The 22,274-nt window shown below is 39.4% G+C and overlaps 1 long non-coding RNA gene across 5 annotated transcripts in view; it reads right to left on the minus strand.

The window, feature by feature from the left end:
• Nucleotides 1-232: 232 nt before the first annotated feature.
• Nucleotides 233-22,274, minus strand: part of LOC132539881 (uncharacterized) — a 57,066-nt gene continuing 35,024 nt past the window's right edge. For 4 of the 5 annotated variants that reach the window (XR_009551155.1, XR_009551159.1, XR_009551158.1 and 1 more), the window contains 3 exons: nt 18,876-18,948; nt 17,537-17,662; nt 12,011-13,872 (listed from right to left, as the gene is read on the minus strand). This is a non-coding gene — a long non-coding RNA (uncharacterized LOC132539881). Of the gene's footprint in view, nt 662-12,010; nt 13,873-17,536; nt 17,663-18,875; nt 18,949-22,274 lie in introns of those variants that run through there. The other variant, XR_009551156.1, reaches the window with a different exon arrangement.

Genomic DNA, 22,274 nt, shown 5'->3' on the forward strand with positions numbered 1-22,274 from the left:
ACTTCAGGAAGCAGGGTTTAGAAATCTAGTCTATCTCAGTGACAGCACCTGTCACAATAAGGAAACTTAAAAGTTACATAGCTGAAAATAAGACAGCACTATTTCGGACTTCAGGAACCTTAGAACAGGGGTTCTTCTCCTAGGAAACTGGTTATGGAGCTGGTTTTTGTTTCCATCTCTCCTCTGACCTTAAAGAAACTCAAAGTCAAATTTGTGTCACATCTTTTCTAACTCCATATGACTTTGAAAGGTACATATTAGAAATAATTTTGCTTACTAATATTTTCTCTTTGACTCAGTCCTCTTTTATTTTTCATTTATAAAAAGTAAACATTGGTAAAATCATAGGATAAGAGGGGTACAACTCCACACAATTCCCACCACCAGAACTCTGTATCCCATCCCCTCCCCTGATACCTTTCCTATTTTTTAACCCTCTGGGAGTATAGACCCAAGGTCATTGTGGGATGCAGAAGGTGGAAGCTCTGGCTTCTGTAATTGCTTCCCTGATGAACATGGGTGTTGACAGTTCGATCCATATTCTCAGCCTGTCTCTCTCTTTCTCTAGTGGGACAGGCTCTGGGCAAGTGTGGCTCCAGGACACATTGGTGAGGTTGTCTGTCCAGGGAAGTTTGGTTCGCATCATGGTAGCATCTGGAACCTGGTGGTTGAAAAGAGAGTTAACATATGAAGCCAAACACGTTGTTGACTAATCATGAACCTAAAGGCTAGAATATTGTAGATGAAGATTTGGGGAGGTCTCTGTTTTGTAGATAGCTAGTAGGCCTATTTTAGTTATATTCCAAAGGGCCCGAGACTATACTAGTTTTTTTGTTTTTTTCCCTGAGCCTGAAATCTGATATACAGGTGGATCCAAGTTATTGTTTGGGTAGATGATGTCATGGTTGGAAAAAGGACCAGAAAGCTGGATCAGGGAAGAGAGCAGCTCCCAAAGGTATATAAATATTGTTGACTGTAAACCCCATCGATTTGATGTGATCTGGGGCCCATATTCAGCTTAGGAGCCTATGTGTGTTTTATGTAACTATCTAATCAGTCTGAAATCATTTTTAGAAGAAAAAGGACATAAAATTAACAAACACAAAAGAGTCGGGAACACTCTGTATTCCCCCAGGGCCTCCCCAAAACTGTGAGCTTCCTGCAAAGCACAGCTCCTTAAAGTGGAAAAATAAAATGAAAAGGGAAAGACTAGCTTCTGAATGCATCCTTCTCACAAACAAGGCTAGGTCAAGTAAAACAGAGCCCCTGGATCTTGCTCAATGAGAAGTTTGCTTTCTTCCCCCCAAATATTTTGGAACTTCTTTTCCTGTCTTGTAAAAATCATCATATTGTCTACAATATTAGAAAGTGCATATAGTGAGGACTTTATTTAATAAGCATTGTGTAAAGGCCTAGAATGCATACATAGAGCACTGTGCTAAGAAAACCACAATTTTGACCCTTCTTCTTCTTCTTCTAGCGTTTGCCCTTCTTCCGCAGCCAGTCAACAGCGTCAGGTTGAGCCTGATGTAAAGTTTCGAGACCTCCTTTGAATCTGGAGAGGTGGCAGTCGTTGACTATGTGGGTCATTGTCTGTCTGTAGCCGCAGGGGACAGTTCGGGTCGTCTCTGGTTCCCCAGCGATGGAACATAGCGGTGCCGGCCATGGCCTGTTCGATAGCGATTGAGGAGGGCCCAATCATAACGTGCTAGGTCAAAGCCGGGTTGACGCTTGCAGGGGTCTGTGATGAGGTGTTTGTTCTTTACCTCAGCTGACTGCCAGCTCTGTTTCTAAGAGACTGGAACAGAGAAGTTCAGTGTAGGCATAGGGGACCAGATTGGGTGACGAGACGTCAAGCGTTGGACTGGGTGGGCGAAGATATCCACGTATATTGGCAGGTCCGGTCGAGCGTAGACGTGGGAAATGAACTTAGATGATACCGCATCCCGACGAATATCTGGCGGGTCGATGTTGCTAAGAACTGGCAGCCATGGAACCATTTTGACCCTAAAACCCAACTTCTCTGAGTTGATTCTAGAATATTTCTCTCAAGATAGTAATCAAAGGTTTCTGATTGATATAATGGCACAGGGACTTTGGTGGTGAGTGTGAAATTACACTCCTAAAATCTTGTAATATTTGTAAGCCAATGTTAAAACAATTAAAAATATGTAGCTAACAAGATATAGGGCCAGAATAATAGTTCATTTGGACAGTACTCTGCTTTGCCGTGTGTGACCCAGCTTTGACTCCAGACTACATTGAATTGAAGATGTTTCAATGTTATGGGCTTCTGCCTCTCTCTCTCTCTCTTTCCATCTCTCTCTATCTCTCTGTGTCTCTGAAAAAAATCATCCTGGAATAAAACTCTGGAGAGAATCACTCCCCACCATTCCCCCACAAAAAAGATACAGCAGTTTTATTTTTTTAAATATTTATTTATTCCCTTTTGTTGCCCTTGTTGTTTTATTGTTGTAGTTATTATTGTTGTTCTTATTGATGTCGTTTTTGTTGGATAGGACAGAGAGAAATCGAGAGAGGAGGGGAAGATAGAGAAGAGGAGAGAAGACACCTGCAGACCTGCTTCACTATTGGTGAAGCGACTCCCTGTAGGTGGGGAGCCAGGGCTCGCACTGGGATCCGTAGGCCAGTCCTCTTATATTGTGCTACTTGCGCTTAACCCTCAGCGCTACCATCTAACTCCCAGCAGTTTCATTTTTTAAGGGGAAGAAAAAAAAAACTTGATACAAGGGGGCGGGCGATAGCGCAATGGGTTAAGCGCACACAAAGTGCCAAGGACCTGCCTAAGGGTCCCAGTTCGAGGCCCGGCTCCCCACCTGCGGGGGCGCGGGGGGGGGGGGGGTCGCTTCACAAGCGGTGAAGCAGGTCTGCAGATGTCTTTCTCTCCCCATCTCTATCTTCCCCTCCTCTCTCCATTTCTCTCTCCTATCCAACAATGACAGCAATAACAACAACGATAAACAACAAGGGCAACAAAAGGGGGAAAACTAGCTTCCAGGAGCAGTGGGTTCGTAGTCCAAGCAATCAGCCCCAGTGATAACCCTGGAGGCCAAAAAAAAAGAAAGAAAGAAAGAAAGAAAGAAAGAAAGAAAGAAAGAAAGAAAGAAAGAAAGAAAGGAAGAAAGAGAAAAGAAAAAAACTTGATACAGAGAAAATCCTTAATTTATTTTTTAATTAATTTATTATTGGCTTACAAATACTCAAGTATAGTAATCAGAATAAGAATTCTCCCAGATGTAATTTAAAGGCTGTAAATGTTAAGATGTTTTAGAGATATAGAACGTAATATATAACAAACAAAATTAAATGGTAAACCAAAGAACATACATTATAGTAAAATCTTACATAATGTATATTGCTAGATATTATATATGCATATAATACAAACACAGGAATTCAAAAAGTTGAATTTGAAGCAGAGTAATCAGTATACTTCTTGATTTTGAGAGAGAGTATGATCATGATCACTAATATAATAATATTGGTTGTGGAGCCAGGCAATGGCTTAACTAGTAGAGTTCCTATGTGTGTGAAGATCTGGATTCAAGCTCCTGTTCTCCATCTGCAGGGAGAAAACTTTGTAAATGGCTGAGTAACGCTGCAGGTATCTCTCCTTCTCTCTGACTCTCTCTCTATTTCTCGATCTCTCACAATTTACTTTAAAAATGGCCACCCAGGCTGGCAGTATGGATCAACCAGTCAACGCCCATGTCCAGCGGGGAAAGCAACTACAGAAGTCAGACCTTCCACCTCCTGCATCCCACAGTGACCTTGGGTCCATGCTCCCAGAAGAATAAAGAAAGCTATCAGGGGAGGGAATGGGATATGGAGATCTGGTGGTGGGAATTGTGTGGAGTTGTACCCCTCTTATCCTATGGGTTTGTTAATGTCTCCTTTTTTAAATAAATAAAAAAATGGCCACCAAGAGCAATGAAGCCATGCAGACACTGAGCCCAGCAATAACCCAGGTGGAATATATATATAAATATATAATATATATGTGTTATATATATAGTAATATATAATATATATGTGATATATATATATATATATCTTTGAACCTAAAGTTAAAAAGTTTGGATAAAATTTTACTTATGTTGGCATTAGTGCCAATAAATATGTTTGAACCATAAATTCTTTCTCAATGTATCTTATAATCATTTGAAAAAATGTCAATATAAATTACTGCTTTATTAAAAAACTTTAGACCACTGTTAATTTTAACAGTTTTCAATCAAATTTTGACATTAGCAGGATTAAGTTTTTTTTTCCTAAGAGTTCATTTATTTTTTGTTGTTTATTCCCTACTGCAAGTCATAATTCTATGTTTGTGGCAAAATATTCATTTTCTTAGAAACCAACTAAGATATCTCAAGGAGTGAAATACAACTTCAAGGAAAGAATAAACAACAGGGACAGCTGAATGAAGAAAATAGTCATGATTTTTATTTTCAAGAGGAATAGAAAATGATTAAGATGTGAAAGTATGCTATAGGGTGTTCTGAATTACTTAGCCTAACAAATGAGCTTCTGCTCAGTTATATCATCGGTTAATATAAGAAGTAAGGGCTCTGCTGAAGGAGAAGAAGAGAGAGGTAGAGAGGGAGTCACACCTCTCCATGATAGTAGAAAATGACCTAAGTTGGGCATGAAATTGCTCTGCAGATACATATCTCAGGGAGAAAAGAAATTGTATCTATGTAGCAACAACTGTTCTGTAAACCATTACACACCAATAAAATGATTTTGGAATTTGTTTATTGTTAGAGACAAAGAGGAGTAGAGAAGGGAGAGGAGATAGGGAGGGAAAGAGACAGAAAGCCCTGCTTCACCACTTGTGAAACTTTCCCCCAGCAGGTGGGGATCAAGGGTTTGAACCTGGGTCATTGTGCACTGTAATGTGTGCACGGGACCAGATGGCAACTGCCTGACCCCACCCAATAAAATAATTTTTAAAAAGTAGTGGCTACCCCTGTGTCAAAGACCAATGTATGTGTGAAAACAGTGGAGGCAGGAAGCCTAATAAAACACCTAACACTAGTACTCCTATGTTCATAGCAGCACAATTCATAATAGCTAAAACCTGGAGGCAACCCAGGTACCCAACAACAGATGAGTGGCTGAGAAAGCTGTGGTATATATACACAATGGAATACTATGCAGCTACTAAGAACAATGAACTCAACTTCTCTGACCCATCTTGCACAGAGCTAGAAGGAATTATGTTAAGTGAGCTAAATCAGAAAGATAAAGATGAGTATGGGATGATCCCACTCATCAACAGAAGTTGACTAAGAAGATCTGAAAGGGAAACTAAAAGCAGGACCTGACCAAATTGTAAGTAGGGCACCAAAGTAAAAACCCTGTGATTGAGGGGTAGACATGCAGCTTCCTGGGCCAGTGGGGGGTGGGAGTGGGTGGGAGGGATGGGTCACTGTCTTTTGGTGGTGGGAATGGTGTTTATGTACACTCCTAGCAAAATGTAGACATATAAATCACTAGTTAATTAATTTGAGAGGGGGAAAATCAATTGTATGTCTCAAAGTTTTTCAAAACACAAACTGAATCTTTTTAATATATAGGCTGTGTATTTGATATGCAGACTCTCTCAAAAGCCTAGACCAAGTAGATCAGAAGCAACCAATAGCACAGCTATATACAAGATACTGGGTACTGTACAGCAAACCCTAACAAAAGGACTTTTCAAAGTTAACCCAATTACCAAATAATGTGATGATAACATTAACTATCGATTGTCTTTTGGAACCCTAAGACAGCAGGAACCTCACATCTCCACTATAGAGCCCCTACTTCCCCCAGTCCTGGAACCCTTGGGTAGGGCCCACTTTCCCATATGCCTCTCCCAATCCATATAAAATAATATTGCATCTGCCGATCACAACCTAACCAACACAACGATTGCCACCTCAACATGCTTCACTTCAGACTGTGTCCAGAGACTTCACGTGTGGAATGACAACCCTTCAGCTTCATTACTCGGGTGAGACCTTTCCTTTCATAGTATACTCTAATTTCATCTCAGGTGGTTCACTTTCTAACAAAGTCCCAAAACCTAGATATACACCAGTTTCTGTGAGAGAGAGGATATGTTCACACGTATCCATAAACTACTGCAAAATATATACCTGAAAGCAGAAGTACACTAGAGTTTGCAGTGAGTACCTCCCTAACACTTTCTCTCCACTATTCCAAGCTTTGGGTCCATGATTGCTCAACAATTTGTTTGGCTTCGTATGTTAACTCTCTTTTCAGTCACCAGGTTCCAGATGTCATCAGGATGCTGGCCAGGCTTCCCTGGATTGAAGACCCCACCAATGTGTCCTGGAGCTCAGCTTCCCCAGAGACACACCCTACTAGGGAAAGAGAGAGGCAGACTGGGAGTATGGACCGACCAGTCAATGCCCATGTTCAGCGGGGAAGCAATTACAGAAGCCAGACCTTCTACCTTCTGCAACCCACAATGACCCTGGGTCCATGCTCCCAGAGGGATGGAGAATGGGAAAGCTATCAGGGGAGGGGGTGGGATATGGAGATTGGGTGGGGGAATTGTGTGGAGTTGTACCCCTCCGACCCTATGGTTTTGTTAATTAATCCTTTCTTAAATAAAAAAAACAGCTAACACTTTATTATTATGTATTAAGAATGAATATATATATATCATATTATATATCATGTTCTATGTTAAATAGTATACACTATATGGAGTACACCACATGGGTAAAGCTACATTTTTAAAATATATTTTTTTTCTCCAGTACTTTAAGGTTTGGGGAATACTTTTTTTTTTTAGAAACAGAGAGATAAATAGTGAAAGGAACTATACAGCTGAAGTTTCCTTCAATGCGGGGGTGGGGTGGGGCGGGGTCAGACTCAAACCTGGCCCTTACTTTATTTTTAATATTCTTTTTTTCCTAGTACAAAGGGAATTTTTAAGAAGTAGAATAGTGACAATTAGTCATTTGAACTTGTTTAAATGAAGCGGGACTTAACCTGGTCTACTTTTATCTTTTTAAAAAAAAATGGATAAATAAAAAGCACTTAAAAACAGTATTGATGGAGTAGACCTCATTATCTGTATTTCAGAAGCAAATAATGCATAATATGGTGATTAATAACATGACATGTTGGAAACTCTGGATATAAAGAAGTTTGGTTGTTATACAATTTTGCCCTTCTGAAAGCTTCACAAATGGTGAAGCAGTGCTGCAGGTGTCTGTCACTCTCCCTCTCTATCTCCCCTTTCCCCTTCATTTCTGGCTGTCTATATCCAATAAATAAAAATAAATAATTTTTTTAAAAAATTTTTTAAAAACTTCCCCTTTTGACTCTATGCTAAATATAACTATAATAGCTGACAATCATGCTATTGACCAATTCTGTGGCTAGATAACCTCATCACAGACCCCTGCAAGTGTCAACCCGGCTTTGACTTAGCACGTTATGATTGGGCCCTCCTCAATCGCTATCGAACAGGCCATGGCCGGTGCGCCGCTATGTTCCATCGCTGGGGAGCCAGAGACGACCCGAACTGCCTCTGCGGCTACAGACAGACTATGACCCACATAGTCAACGACTGTCACCTTGCAAGATTCAAAGGAGGTCTCGAAACTTTACATCAGGCTCAACCTGACGCTGTTGACTGGCTATGGGAGAAGGGCAAACGCTAGAAGAAGAATTATATTTTAGTTAGCGTTTGTTTGGTAGGGTAGACTTAGGTTAAATATATAATTCTAGGAATCTGACAGCATGTATGCCTGTGTAGTCAACCCACGGGACAAGACACATTCATCACCCCAGAAAACTCCTTCATGCTTAAATTTTCTCCTTTCTAACCACTGCTGTTGTTGTTTCACCACAAATGAACCATGCAGTATATGTTTTCCTATGTCTAGTCTCTTTTGCTTAGCAAGTTTTTGAGATTCCTCTACATGGTTACATATATCAACAGTTCTTTCATAGCTGAATAGTATTCCATTGTCTGAATGAGCCATCTTAACCTGAGCTGCTGATTAATCATCTTGGACTAATCTATCTAACATGAATTGGCTATCACAAGGCAGTAGTAGTCCTCTATGTTCTATACTCCTACTCTCATCCAATTATCAGTGTTTTGAAGTTTTAAGTATTAACATAATGTTAAATCCCTGTGATTTGAACTTTTATCTTTTGTGTGTTAAAACTTGAGGTTGAAAGAGAGCAAGTGGGGGAGAAGACAGCACTGCTTCACCTTTTGTGAAGCTTCCCCCCTACAGGTGAGGAAAGCGACTTGAACCCTGATTCTTGCACAGGTACACCACTACCCAGCATCCTAATTTGAACCTTTAGGAAGAGGCAAAATGAGAGAAGGCTTTAAAGTAATACCTTTCATTACTTTCATATTTATAAGTAAACTACTGGTTAATCCTGGTGCAAAGGAGAGATTTTCTTTTATTAGGGTTGCTTTAATGAATCTGTAGGGATTTGAATTAGTACATCAATTATTTCAGGACTACCACAGTGCAATTTTTATGGAGTAGGCACACTGTGATTGGAAAAGCTTCCCCTCACCTCCTTTTACTGGCCCATCTTTCTCAAGACTCTCTGTGTCATGCCCTCCCTGAAATGTCTACCACAACTCCTTTCAGAAGAGCTTGATTATAGCTGGCTACAGCAGATGGAAATGTTTCTAATAAGTTAATTCTAGGGGTTAGATAATGAGGGTTTAAGGGTTGTTTGTTGTTTTTTTTTTTTTCTGCCAGAGGAAATTAACTTTTTTTTTTTTTAAGGAAACACTTGGAAAGCAATGCCTTGCATGTGGAAGTTAATCAATAAGCATTATTGCTAGTCCCCTTAAAAACCAGAGTTATAATCTATTAAAAATGAAATTGTGGGGGCCAGGTGATGGTGCACCTGGTTAAGTTTATACACTACAGTGCACAAGGAGCCAGGTTCAAGCCCCTGGTCTCCACCTGCAGGGGGAAAACTTCAGAGTGGTGAAGCAGGGCTGCAGGTGTCTCTCTGTCTCTCTCCCTCACTATCTCCCCTCCTCTCTCAATTTCTCTCTATCTCTATCCAATCATAAATAAAACTAAATATTTAAAAAATGAAATTGTATGCATATTTCAGAGACTCCAGTTGGGGGGAGTGAAATTTTAAACAGAGGGTATGAAAGGTGTCTCAAAACTGGACTAATATCCCAGTACCCTTAGCACTCTCCTGAATGTACTGATAACGTTGATATGGTATTGCCAGTCACCATCTTGATGTTGCATAAAAACCAGAGCAAGAGTCAACCCAGATACATTTGAACCCTAGGTTCAGACATCTCTTGGAATTCTTTTTTGTTTGTTTGTTTGAATTTCTTTATTGGGGGATTAATGTTTTACAGTGGACAATAAATACAATAGTTTGTACATGCATAACATTTCTCAGGTTTTCACATAACAATAAAACTCCCACTAGGTACCCTGTCATCCTTTTTGGACCTGTACTCTCCCTACCCCCACCCCCACCCCCACCCCCACCCCCACCCAGAGTCTTTTACTTTGGTGCAATACACCAACTCCATTTCAGGTTCTACTTGTGTTTTCTCTTCTGATCTTCTTTTTCAACTTCTGCCTGAGAGTGAGATCAACCCATATTCATCCTTCTGTTTCTAACTTATTTCACTTAATACGATTTCTTCAAGCTCCATACAAGATGAGCTGAAAATGGTGAAGTCACCGTTTTTAATAGCTTAGTGCATTCCATTGTGTATATATACCACAACTTGCTCAGCCACTCATCTTTTGTTGGACACATGGGTTGTTCCAGGTTTTAGCTATTACAAACTGTGCTGCCATGAACATAGGTATACACAAATCTTTTTGGATGGATGTGTTAGGTTCCTTAGGATATATCCCTAGGAGAGGAATTGCAGGGTCATAAGGTAGGTCCACTTCTAGCCTTCTGAGAGTTCTCCACAGGGGTTGGGCCAACTTACAGGAATTCTTTTATTAAAGACCAAGCTGGAGTTTTGTGTGATCTTTCACAAATGGAGAAGCACAGTATGTTGAAGTATAACCTATGATTCTTCTCACCTAGGTATCAGAGGTCATGCATGTGTCTGTGTGGTGTGGTGTTTCTGGTGTGGTTTGGGGTGGTGTATGTGTGTGTGTGTCCTCAGAGAAGGGTTACTCTGACAGAAATGCACAGAGATGGGGGCCATGCAGTAGCTCAGCAGGTTAAGCGCATATGGCTCAAAGCCCAAGGACCGGCAAAATGATCCCAGTTCGAGCCCCCAGCTTCCCTCCTGCAGTGGGGAGTCACTTCACAAGTGGTGGAGTAGGTCTGCAGGTGTCTGTCTTTCTCTCCCTCTCTCTGTCTTCCCTCCTCTCTCAACTTCTTTCTGTCCTTTGCAACAACAATAGCAATAACAATAATAACAAGAGCAACAACAGGAGAAACAAAATTGGGGGGGGAAATGGTCATCAGGAGCAGTGAATTCATAGTGTAGGCACCAAGCCCCTCCAAGCCCCTGGAGGGGAAAAAATGCACAGAGATATTGACTTTCACAGTGAAAGGTAATCCTTCAAGATAAAACATTCTTACATTTCAAAGGTCTAGCAGAATCAAAACTGAAGTTCTTAAGGACAAGAGGCATATTATTTATACAGATTTGGGGGAAAAATGCTTTTTTGGAGTAGACACAGAGTCTTCCAACTGGGGAATAAGGAGGAAGAACTCTATTAGCCACTTTATTATTAGACACTCCAAAGAAGAACTCAGTTCTGGCCAAGTTTGCACAGGAAGAAACCTGAGAGCTGTCAAAAGCAGCATCTCACTCAGTTGGAACGCATAGAAATAGCAAATCTTGTAGTCATCTCCCACACTCGCACACTACAACAGTAGTAGATAAAGATACAGTGCAGTCTATCTAGTCAGAGTCTAAGGTAGATTCTCTCCTTCTAGTGTTAGCAAACGTTTTGTCTACCTTCAAATCATAAGATGACATAGTAGCCTCAAAATATATTACCAGGCAAACTATCCTTGAGATGCTAGATTAGAAAAGCTCAGAGACTAAATTAAGATATTCAAGTCAGGGTGCCAAGCAGTGGCACACCCTATAGAGCGCACACATTACAAAGGCCTGGGCTCAAGGTCCTGCTCCCCACCTGCTGTGGACGGGGTTGGGGGGGGGAGAGGAGAAGCTTCACAAGTGATGAGACAGTGCTGCAAGTATCTCTCCCTTAATCACTCTTTCTCTTTCTCCCCTCTCTATATACCTCTTCCCTCTCAATTTCTCTTTGTCTCTATCAAAAATATAAATAGGGAGTCGGGCTGTAGTGCAGCGGGTTAAGCGCAGGTGGCGCAAAGCATAAGGACCGGCATAAAGATCCCGGTTTGAACCCCGGCTCCCCACCTGCAGGGAAGTCGCTTCACAGAGGGTGAAGCAGGTCTGCAGGTGTCTATCTTTCTCTCACCCTCTCTGTCTTCCCCTCCTCTCTCCGTTTCTCTCTGTCCTATACAACGACGACAACAACAATAATAACTACAACAATAAAACAACAAGGGCAACAAAAGGGAATAAATAAATTTTTAAAAAATTGAAAAATAAATAAATAAATATTTAAAAAATAATAAGTAAATAAATATATGGGATGATCTCACTCTCAGGCAGAAGTTGAAAAACAAGGTCAGAAGAGAAAACACTCAGCAGAACCTGACTGGAGTTGGTGTATTGCACCAAAGTAAAAGACTCTGGGGTGGGTTGGGGGGAGAATACAGGTCCTGGAAAAGGATGATAGAGGACCTAGTGGGGGTTGTATTGATATGTGGAAAATGAGAAATGTTATGTTTGTACAAACTATAGTATTTACTGTCTATTGTAAAACATTAATCCCCAATAAAGGAAAAAATATATATATATATGGACACCAGCTAATAGTTTCTTAGAAGATGTTAGAGACATGCATTTTTATTAAATCAACTTAAAACACACAGCCAAAATAAAAAGGAGAGAGATGGGGTCGGGTGGTAGTGCAGCAGGTTAAGTGCACATGGTATGAAGCGTAAGGACCAGCATAATGATCCCGGTTCGAGCCCCCGGCTCCCCACCTGCAAAGGAGTCACTTCACAGGCAATGAAGCAGATCTTCAGATGTCTATCTTTCTCTCCCCCTCTTTGTCTTCCCCTTCTCTCTCCATGTCTCTCAGTCCTATTCAACAACGACAACATTAATAACAACAACAATAATAACTATAACAACAAAAAAAAGGGCAACAAAAAAAAAGAGAGAGAGAGATAGCATTCATCTTCCACCTTGTGTAACATCTTAGGTAAGAGATGGAAGCAAGGCAGATTAGTCACACCTAAAACCTTTATCATATGGTACTCACAGGCCCCATCTCTCTGTGCCACCACCCTTTCCTACTGATGGGGTTTTGCAGGGAAAGAAGATGAGGTTTGAAAAAAAAGAAGAAGTCCAAGAGAAATAAGATGCCAACAATGGTAATAAGGACCAACAATGACAATGGTTTTACATGAGAGAAACAGAGAAGTATATATCTTGCTAGATATGTGTAACTTCCTAGTTGGCCTGATGAGCAGCTCTGAATTTATTTAGGTAGAATGGGTACTACCAATGGGTGACTAATGTAAGACAGCATGAATATCTAGTGCCTTACTTGTTTCCTGTGTTTGGAGTATATCTCTTATAGATTAGGTGCCTCTGAATATTTAGTGCTTTTTGAAAATTAGGCATCTCATTGCTCTTTCATTTTCTTCCTGTGTTCAGTATTCACAAGCCTTACTTTATCTATGTTTAACATGTCTCACAAGCTACCAATTTATCTACATTTGACACATCTCATGTATCACCAGCCCACTTCTCTTTTCTATGAGAGAACCAAATATTAGAGTCTAATCACAAACACACACACACAGAGAGAGAGACAAACACGAAAGTCTCAAATAATAATCACTAAATGACCAGAAAACCAGAAAAGATAGACTCCTGAGTGACCTCAGATAGTAAACCAAGTAAGAACTCAGCAGATGACAGAGGATTTAGAAACAGACATCTTCAAGGATCTTTATAAAATTTAGAGTCAATGAGGAAATAACGATAGGAATTCCTTAAGTTGACTGAGAAGTCCTAGTTTTTATGGCATTTTCTCAGAATTGATGACATTATTTGACAGTGTAGATAATGAACATTCCCATCATCTTAGAAAAGTCTCTAGGACCTCACTGCTCTGGATATAAATTGAGCTGTGTTATAATAACTAAAATAAACCCCTGAAATATCTAAACTTACAGACTGGCATTGTTACTTGCTATATATAAAAACATTATTACTGAGGCATCAACATCCCTCCCCCCTTTTGGCTTTTCATGAAAAGAAATATTCTCATCCTGCCACCTACTTTCTCTTAGTATTCTCTGTTTTCAGTGGCTGATGTCTCTGCAGGACAGCTAGTTTCAGGGGGAAAAAAAACTCATCCAGTACAGAGTGACATCAACCCTGATAAGAACAGAGAACTCTGATGTCCTTTGTTAGATAAGGTCATGCCTAGCAGAAAAATGTAAGGACTTTGTCCTTTTCCTTGGGAGACAAGGAAGCCATTAGAGAAGTCAAGTAAGAGATGACAGGACCCAACTTATCATTTAGGAGGCTCACTCTGACAATTCATGTGGAAAATGTAGATTGGACTGGTCTAAGGGTGGACACAGGAAGACATTTGTTGCAGTAATCCACAATGAAATTCTGGCTTCTTGTTCCAGGGTTGTGGTACTGCAGATGCTGACAAGGGGTCTCCTGGATATACTTCGTGTGAGAGTTGTAGTACTGATGACAGAGAGCAACTGGGGCTAGAGAGGAAGAGAGGAAGAAAGGTAAGTCCACGTGCTTTGTTGAGGCAACTGGAAGAAGGGCACTTTCATGTATTCACTTGGGAAGGTCTATAAAACTATCAGGACCAGCAAGAGAAGTGTTATAAAATATGTCAAAGTTACAATAACTAGTTACCACCCAAGTGAAGACACTGAATAAACAGTAAGAAGTATGTCAGGGAGTTCCAGTGGCGTAATTGGTTAGCATTCAGTATTTATACAGAAGTATGTCAGAAAGTTCATACAGGTGAAGGATGGAAATATTTAGGAATTTCATAGACGAGAAAAGGAGATCAGATTCTGCTTTGATTTTTTTCCCTATGGGTAGTAAGTATAATTTCTTTTGGATAACTATCCATTCAAATCCTTTGCCTAATTTTTCAGTTGTCTCTTTACCAGAGAATTATAAATTGTACATATTTTGCATACTAGTACTTTTAGTAGATAAACTATTTGAAAATTGTGTTCCTATATAATGGACCCAAATATGGGCCCCTACAGGACCTGGCCCTCAATGTGGATCAACAATGGTAGCCCTTACCTCCAAAGTTGTTTTCATTTCTGTGATTAATAAGGTTATTATTGCTTGCATACTTTTCTTATCTATGGTTACTTCTGGCTGATTTATAGTTTCTTCTGGGCTCTTGTCTTCATTCATTGTAGTAGCAGTTTTATTTGCTCTTGGTTTAACCTTTTTTTTAATTGATGTGTTTTTTATTTTTATATTCTGTTGTTTCTCAGTTGTTGTGTTTTGAGTACAAGCCATGATATACTAAATACCTTTATGACAAATGCAATCACCAACCTCAGAAATTACAATAGTAACTGAAGCAAGGATTGAAGCAGTTTAACCAATACCAGTTAGCCAATGACTCCAGTCTGAGAAAAAATAGTAACCAAATCCAGGTGAAGAAGAAAGAGAAAGGAAAAAAGGGATAGCAAGAATAGACAATTATGCAAATCTACTGTCCACTGTATATTTTAGGGGTATCAAGAGGAGAAAGGGAGGTAGAGCAGAGACACACACAAAGAGAGTCCACTCTGAGTCAGATTTCTTCCCCAAAATAATTCACTTTTGCTTTCAGGTATATATTTTGCCCTAATTTATGGACACATGAACATATGCTCTATCTCATGGGACCTGGTCTATATCTAGGTTTTGGGGCTTTGTTAGGAAGTGAACCACCTGGAATAGAAGTAAAGAATCCTATGAAAGGAAAGGTGTCACCTGAGTAATGAGGCTGAAGGGTTGACATTCCATGCCTGACGTCTCTGGACACAGTCTGAAGTAAGCATGCTGAGGTGATACTTCTTGCATTGATTAGTTTGGGATCAACATATGCAGTATCATTTGGTATGAACTGAGAGAAGCATGCAGGAACGTGTGCCCCACCCTAGAGGTTCCAGGGCTGGAGGAAATATAGGCTCTATAGAGGAAGCAGAATGTTCTGTCCTCTGAAGGGAGGCTAGACAACATACTCTATGCTACATCTAAGGAAGATGAGTCCTGATATTGGGGCAGCTTGGAACATTCCTACTCATGACCACAGAATGTGAGCTCAGCTCTATAGGGATGCAGAGGTCACAAAGGCTCCTAAACTGCATATGGGCCCCAGATCACATCAAATCAATGGGTTTACAGTCAACAATATTAATACACCTTTCCCATATTCCCTGATCTAGCTTTCTGGTCCTTTTTCTAGCCATGACATCATCTCCCCAGACAATAACTTGGATCCACCTGCATATCAGATTTCAGGCTCAGGGAAAAAACAAAAACAAACTAGTAAAGCTACAGGCCTTTTGGAATAGAACTAAAATATTACTAGCTATCTACAAAATGCAGGACCCCCCCCCCCCCTCAAATCTTCATCTGCACTACTCCAGCCTTTAGGTTCATGACTGGTCAACAATTTGTTTGGCTTTATATGTTAACTCTCTTTTCAGCCACCAGGTTCCAGATGCTATCATGATGCCAACCAGACTTCCCTGGACAGACAACCTCTCTAATGTGTCCTGGAGCTCCAATTCTCCAAAATCCCACCCTACTAGGAAAAGAGAGAGGCAGGCTGGGAATATGGATTGAACTGTCAACACCCATGTTCAGCAGGGAAGCAATTACAGAAGCCAGAGCTTCCACCTTCTGCCTCCCACAGTGACCTTGGGTCCATACTCCCAGAGGGTTAAAGAATAGGAAAGCTATCAAGGGAGGAGATAGGATATGGAGTGCTGGTAGTGGGAACTGTGTGGAGTTGTACCCCTCTTACCCTATGGTTTTACCAGTGTTTCCTTCTTATAAATGAAATTTAAAAAGTGTTTTTTTTCTTTAAACCACTTTGAGTTTAAACCACTATGAGTGTCTTGTGTAAAGAGAACTGAGCCACTGCCTGGACATGGCAAGTTTTGTTTTAAGAGAAATTACACAGAAAGCCCATTATGATCCTGTGAGTCATGATCCAGAAAATCAGGTGGCCTAATGGCCTCAGCTGTTTGCCCTAGAACCCACCTCCTGCATTTCAATTCCCCTCCCAATTATTCTAGCACATATGCTCCCTGAAACAAAATGGTAATGTAATGTTAATTTGAACATCACTGCTGCCTTCATGAACACCAGTAAAGAAATATTTTCTCTTCGTGGAAAAAAAAAAAAAAAAAGCTTCTTCCTTCCTTCTCATTTGAATCTTTCTAGGGAATAGGGAACATAGGTGAGAAATGAATGAGCTGACTTCAGACTATCGCATAGAGCTCACAGGAAACAGGAGACTATCACGATGCTGAATAATCTCAACCAAATTATGAATCCCATGAAAGTCGGGACTGTCTTGTTGATTGTTGTATTCCTATTGTCTGGAAACCATACACAAATGATTAATCAGACTCAAATTAGAAACTCCCGAAGCTAGTGCCAGAATACTCTCCAAAACACTCTCCCAATAAGCTGCTACAGAGCCCGTATTCTCTGCAAACAAAAGAAGTACTATTGTGTTTAACCATCAATAATAAGAAGCAGCTAGTGGGATATAAGTTACACTCAAAATAGGAGGACCCTGAATAAAGCCTACCTAAGTGTCAGATGCTCCAAGATATTTCCCTGGAAGGGTAGATTCTGTGCCCAGTCCTGCTCTGCCTGCTCTAAGTAAAAGAACTCTGCTTGCCCCCCTAAAATCTGAAGAGTGGCTTATCTTAAACTTCTATGAGACATCTGACAAAATATCCTATCATTACAGTGATTCTTTCAGGTGTGTAAGGTGGCATGGTGCACTCTCTCTGCTGATTATTTTTACATTTTAACGATTTAGCTGAAATTCCATGCAGCATCTCCCACCCAAGAAATTTCTTTCTAAAGTCTGTGAAATAAGCAGGAAACAAATACAAACATCCCTAATTGCGGGTACTTATTTTTCACAAACAGATGCAAGCCTGGCATCCCTCACAGCACAGAACAGCATCAATGTTGAGCTACAGAAAAATTTAGGAGGCAGATTTTGCAAAGAAGGTACATTTAATATGTATAAAAAGGTTTGAAGTCAAGTTCATGAGAAAAGGGATGTGGGGAAAATATGGCATTCCTCCCTCTGGTAGGACATTTTCTAACCCAGTCAAATCATAATTTCCCAGAGGGAAGACCGGGGTGATAGCTCACCTTGGCACACGTATATGGTACACATATGTCAAAAACAGGTAGATCCTGGCATGACAATTCACCAATTCTTCCCTTAATTTACTTTCATATTCCTCTAGTCTTCTGTTAGTCTCCATCACTTTACTGCTAAAGGAATAAAATATTGATGCAAAATGAATGAAATTTGAAAACATCATGCTGAGTGCAAGAAACTAGATTTCAAAGGCTACATATTATATAACTTTATTTCCATTAAATTTTTAGACTATGCAAATCGTGGGGAAGTCAGTTGTTACACTGAGCCGACAGAGTAGGATAGAGTGTTCATGTTAGGCTGAAGAGCCAGAATTTCTTTGTGTTTGGGAGGAGGGGAATTAATGGTTTACAGTGGATACAGTTGTTGTCCAGTCTCCAAAGCATAAAGCATAAAGCTATGCAGGCTGAAGTGGTGGTTCATCTGGGAGAGTTTTGGACTTACACGCTTGAGGCTACAATCAAGGTAAAGCGGGTGCACTGTCCCAGTGAGCTATTTTGCCAGGTCTATAATATCTCATTTTAAACAGTCTAAAGTTATGAGATAAAGAAAAATGGTGAACAGAGGCTTATCTGGTAACCTACCTTCATGTACTGCTTGATCTATTTTAATATACTTCTTAAGCTGTTAACAAAGCCATTTAATTTTGAGATAAGTGGGGGGAAATATTATTACTATCCCCAAGGAGGGTTCAAATGATTTTTCTTGTCATCACAGGGACTTTACCAATTTTAGCTGACTTCCTCAGACAGAAAGAAAAATGAAGATAGAGGCAAACAGAGAGGAAAACACCATAGCACTAAAGATTCCTTTAGTGCAATAGGGGCTGGGCTTGAACCAGGGTTGTGCGCATAGCAAATTAAATGCCAACCTCAAAAGATTTTTAAAATTATTAATTGATGTGTGAAGTCCAGGATTCCCCTGTGAATGTCCCAGAGAGCATTAAATTTTTTGTTACACATATTTAATTTTATTTTATGTATCATTTATTGGATAGAGATGGAGAGAAATTTTAGAGTGAAGGGAGTGATCAAGAAGAGGAGAGAAAAACAGACAACTGCAGCCCTGTTTCACCACTTGTGACTGTTTCCCCCTGGTGTGGGGACCTCAGCTTTGATCTTTGGTCCTTGTGCATGGTGACATGTGTGCTCAACTGGATGTATCACTGAGCCAGCCCTTAATTATTATTTTTAAAATATTCCATGGTCAAAGAAAATTAGGAGTGGCAAGAGTTAAAAAGAATCTTTACTGATGGAGTGTTCATAGTTTTATTACACAGACAAGCATTATGAATCTCTTAGAAGGGGGAAAACATGTATGGCTTACCAAGTGTAGAATCAGCCTTCCATGACGTTATGCTAGTAAGTGGTGGTACAAACTTCTAATCTCAACAGGAAACCTTGAAAACAAATGTTCACATGCAAAAATTAATTCAGGCCTCCACACAGCTCAATTTTTCCATATACATATGTGTATTTGTTTTTTAAGATTTTATCACAGAAATTCTAAATTTCAGTTCTATATTTCATATTTATAAACATGATTAATATGGCTGCAAGTATACATTGACTACTTTACTAAATAATAAATAATTCTCTGGTATAACTTCACTTGTTTTTGTGAAATGGAATTCATATTTTTCTTTACATATATTTTAAAATTTTATTTATTTATTATTGAATAGAGACAGAGAGAAACTGAGAGGGGAGGGGGAGGTAGGGAGAGAGTGGAGGCCAAGGGCTTGAACCTGGGTCCTTGCACACTGTAATGTGTGCTTTTAACCAGGTGCACCACTGCCTGGCCCCAATCATATTATTTTTCTCCTGAAATAGAAAGGAAAGAATATATAAAATAGAAAGGAAAGAATATATAAAAACCTTAGTAATCCTTCTGTCTATGATCCACAGATCAAATCTTCTTCTCACAGTTCCACTAACTGCATTTCTCAGCAAAGATGTACTGGCAGACAAAATGGGAGAGGTTTCTAACTACTCATACTTTATTAATTTTACAAAATGTGCTTTGAAGTAGTACTATAATAACTACAAGTACACAGCACATTAAAAATTAGTGAGCAAATTCATGAGATGCTCTTTCTACTTAGATGACAGAAAACACAGTGAGTGATTCACCCAGCATTTTCTTTCTTTAACCAGAGCACTGCTCAGCTCTGACTTGTTGTGGTGCTGAGTTTTGAACTTGGACCCTCAGAGCCTGAGGCATGAATGTTTTTGAACAACCACTATGTCATATCCCTGGACCCTCAATGCATTTTTCTCTTCATGAAGTCTATTGTCCATATTTGTTTATAACTGAGAATCCAAGAGGGAAGGGAAGGAAACTAAATTACTAAATATAACTACTAAAAGACAGAGATATGAAGAAAGATTGCTCTAAGTTGAGGGAGGCACATGACTGAGACTCGTTAGAACAGTGTTACATCTTTCTGTACCTTTCGTTAATAACTAATTAATAGGTATGTGCATAAAATGTTATTTTCACATGGGGTTTTCCATTTTAGAAAGTACTGTAAGGGACAATAACTTACTTAGCCCTCAAACAAAGTGACCTCTTTGTCCATTTTATAGATGAGAAAATTGAGGCCCTGAGAAATTTTTTAAAAAAAATGAAAGAAGAGAAAACAAAAGTATAACCTGGACTGGAATTGGAGTATTGCACCAAAGTAAAAGACTCTGGGGTGGGTGTGAGGGGGGTAAATACAGATCCAAAAAGGATGATAGAGGGCCTAGTGGGGGTTGTATTGTTATTGGAAAACTGAGAAATGTTATGCATGTACAAACTATTATATTTACTGTTGAATGTAAAACATTAATTCCCCAATAAATAAAATTTAAAAAATGAACCCAAGATTCTCAGAGAGAATGTGTGAAACAACAAATTGACCCCAAATTTTCTGGATTCAAAATATATGCTTTTCCCCACTAATAACCAAAAGTTAGATCAGTTTTGCAGAAGTCGTGAAGGTCCTTGAATAACAAGTCTATACTTTATCCTGCAAGCAGTATTGTTTTTATCTGTTATCTTATCCAAATGAGTATTGATTTAATATGCTAAGGCAAACAGATCGGTCATTTCTGACTCTCTGAAGAAAAATTCCCAAGGATTATGTCTAATTCTCAAATGAGTTTAAATAGTCACAATAAGCATCAAACATTTAAAAGTTATTGAGCAGAAGAGATGGCATAATGGTTATACAGAGAAACCCACATGCCTGAGGCTCCTATGCCACAGGTTCAATCCTTGGCACCAACAAAAGTTAGAGAGCTTAGAAGTGATCTGGTAAGAAGAAAAAATATATAATAGTTATTAAATAGGGGACCAGGTAACAACCATTCACAAGGATAAGGTTCAAACCCACGGTCTCCACCTGCAGGGGAGAAGCTTCATGAGAAAGTGGTGAAGTATTGGTACAGGGATCTCTCTCTCCTTCTCTACTTTCCCTGTTCCTTTCAGTTTCCCTTTGTCCTATCAAATAAAATAAATGAAATAATAATTATTTTTAAAAGTTACTAGATGGTGGATATATAGCCAAAGAACACAAAAACAGTTATATGAAGATATTTGTGCATGCCTATATTGCAAAAACATGCAACAGCCAAAATTTGGAAACATCCTAGGTCCACTGATAGAGGAGTTGATAAGGAAGTTGTAACATATACACATAATTGAATACTACTACTTGGCAATAAGAAAGAGTGAAATTTTACTTGCTGCAACGTGTACGAAACTACAAGGATTTGTGCTAAGAGATTAAGTCAGAAGCAAAAGGACAAATACTGGGTGATTTCACTCATAGGTGAAATGTAAGAGAGGAAGCAAGGGAAAATATAGGGTAAATCATGAATAATCTATGATCTAATTATAGCAGGTCTCAGGATCCAAAAGAAGGAGGACAATTTAGTGTGACTGAGGTGTGTGCTGGCACCTGTCATAGGGAAAAAGATGTGAAATTATATCCTTGTGGCCACAACAATCTCTGTTAATTTAGTTTTACGTTATTATGTTGGTCAAAGTAAAAACGGTCAGAAAGCAGTTGAATGGCTGGTGACTCAATGGGTTAGAGGACTTGTATATCAGGGAGCTTAAGCAAATAAGTAAATATATTAATAACGAATTCAGATTTCTTGTTTCACCATTCTTTCCACTGAGAGATCCTGGAAGCAACAATATGACATAAAGTGTATCCAACCAATCTTATTTCTAATAATCTACTTTCCACTAATAGTTAGAAGAGGTCTTCAAAGCAGTGAATTTTTCCAGGGTTAGGGAAAAAGCACAAGATGATTGTAAAAGTAATTTAATTCCAGAAAGAAAGAAGTACTCAGAAAGGACTGGAGACATGTCAGAAATGTATAGAAGCCAGTTTGAAAGGCCAACAACTAGAAATAATGGGACAGTCTGAGCATCAAAATTAAGATAAATAAAAAGTATAGTCCAGTAAAATTTCCTTGAGTCCCTAAAGATTTAAATAAACAACTGAATACATAAATTGAAAGTGGTAAAATCTCCCCCTTTATACAGACTACCAACTATTAAATATGGAAGAAATGAAAGCAATAAAAAAGCATCATGAGACAAAAATCAAAATGGTCAAATCAAGCAAGAAACCTCAACTGGTGCTAAAGTTTGTAAGTCAAAGTTTGATGACAAAAAGGAATATTTTGACATGGTCTCAAAGTATCTCCCTACCGAAGACTTACAGTT

This window comes from Erinaceus europaeus, chromosome 8, assembly GCF_950295315.1.
Source record: "Erinaceus europaeus chromosome 8, mEriEur2.1, whole genome shotgun sequence".
NCBI lineage: Eukaryota > Metazoa > Chordata > Mammalia > Eulipotyphla > Erinaceidae > Erinaceus > Erinaceus europaeus.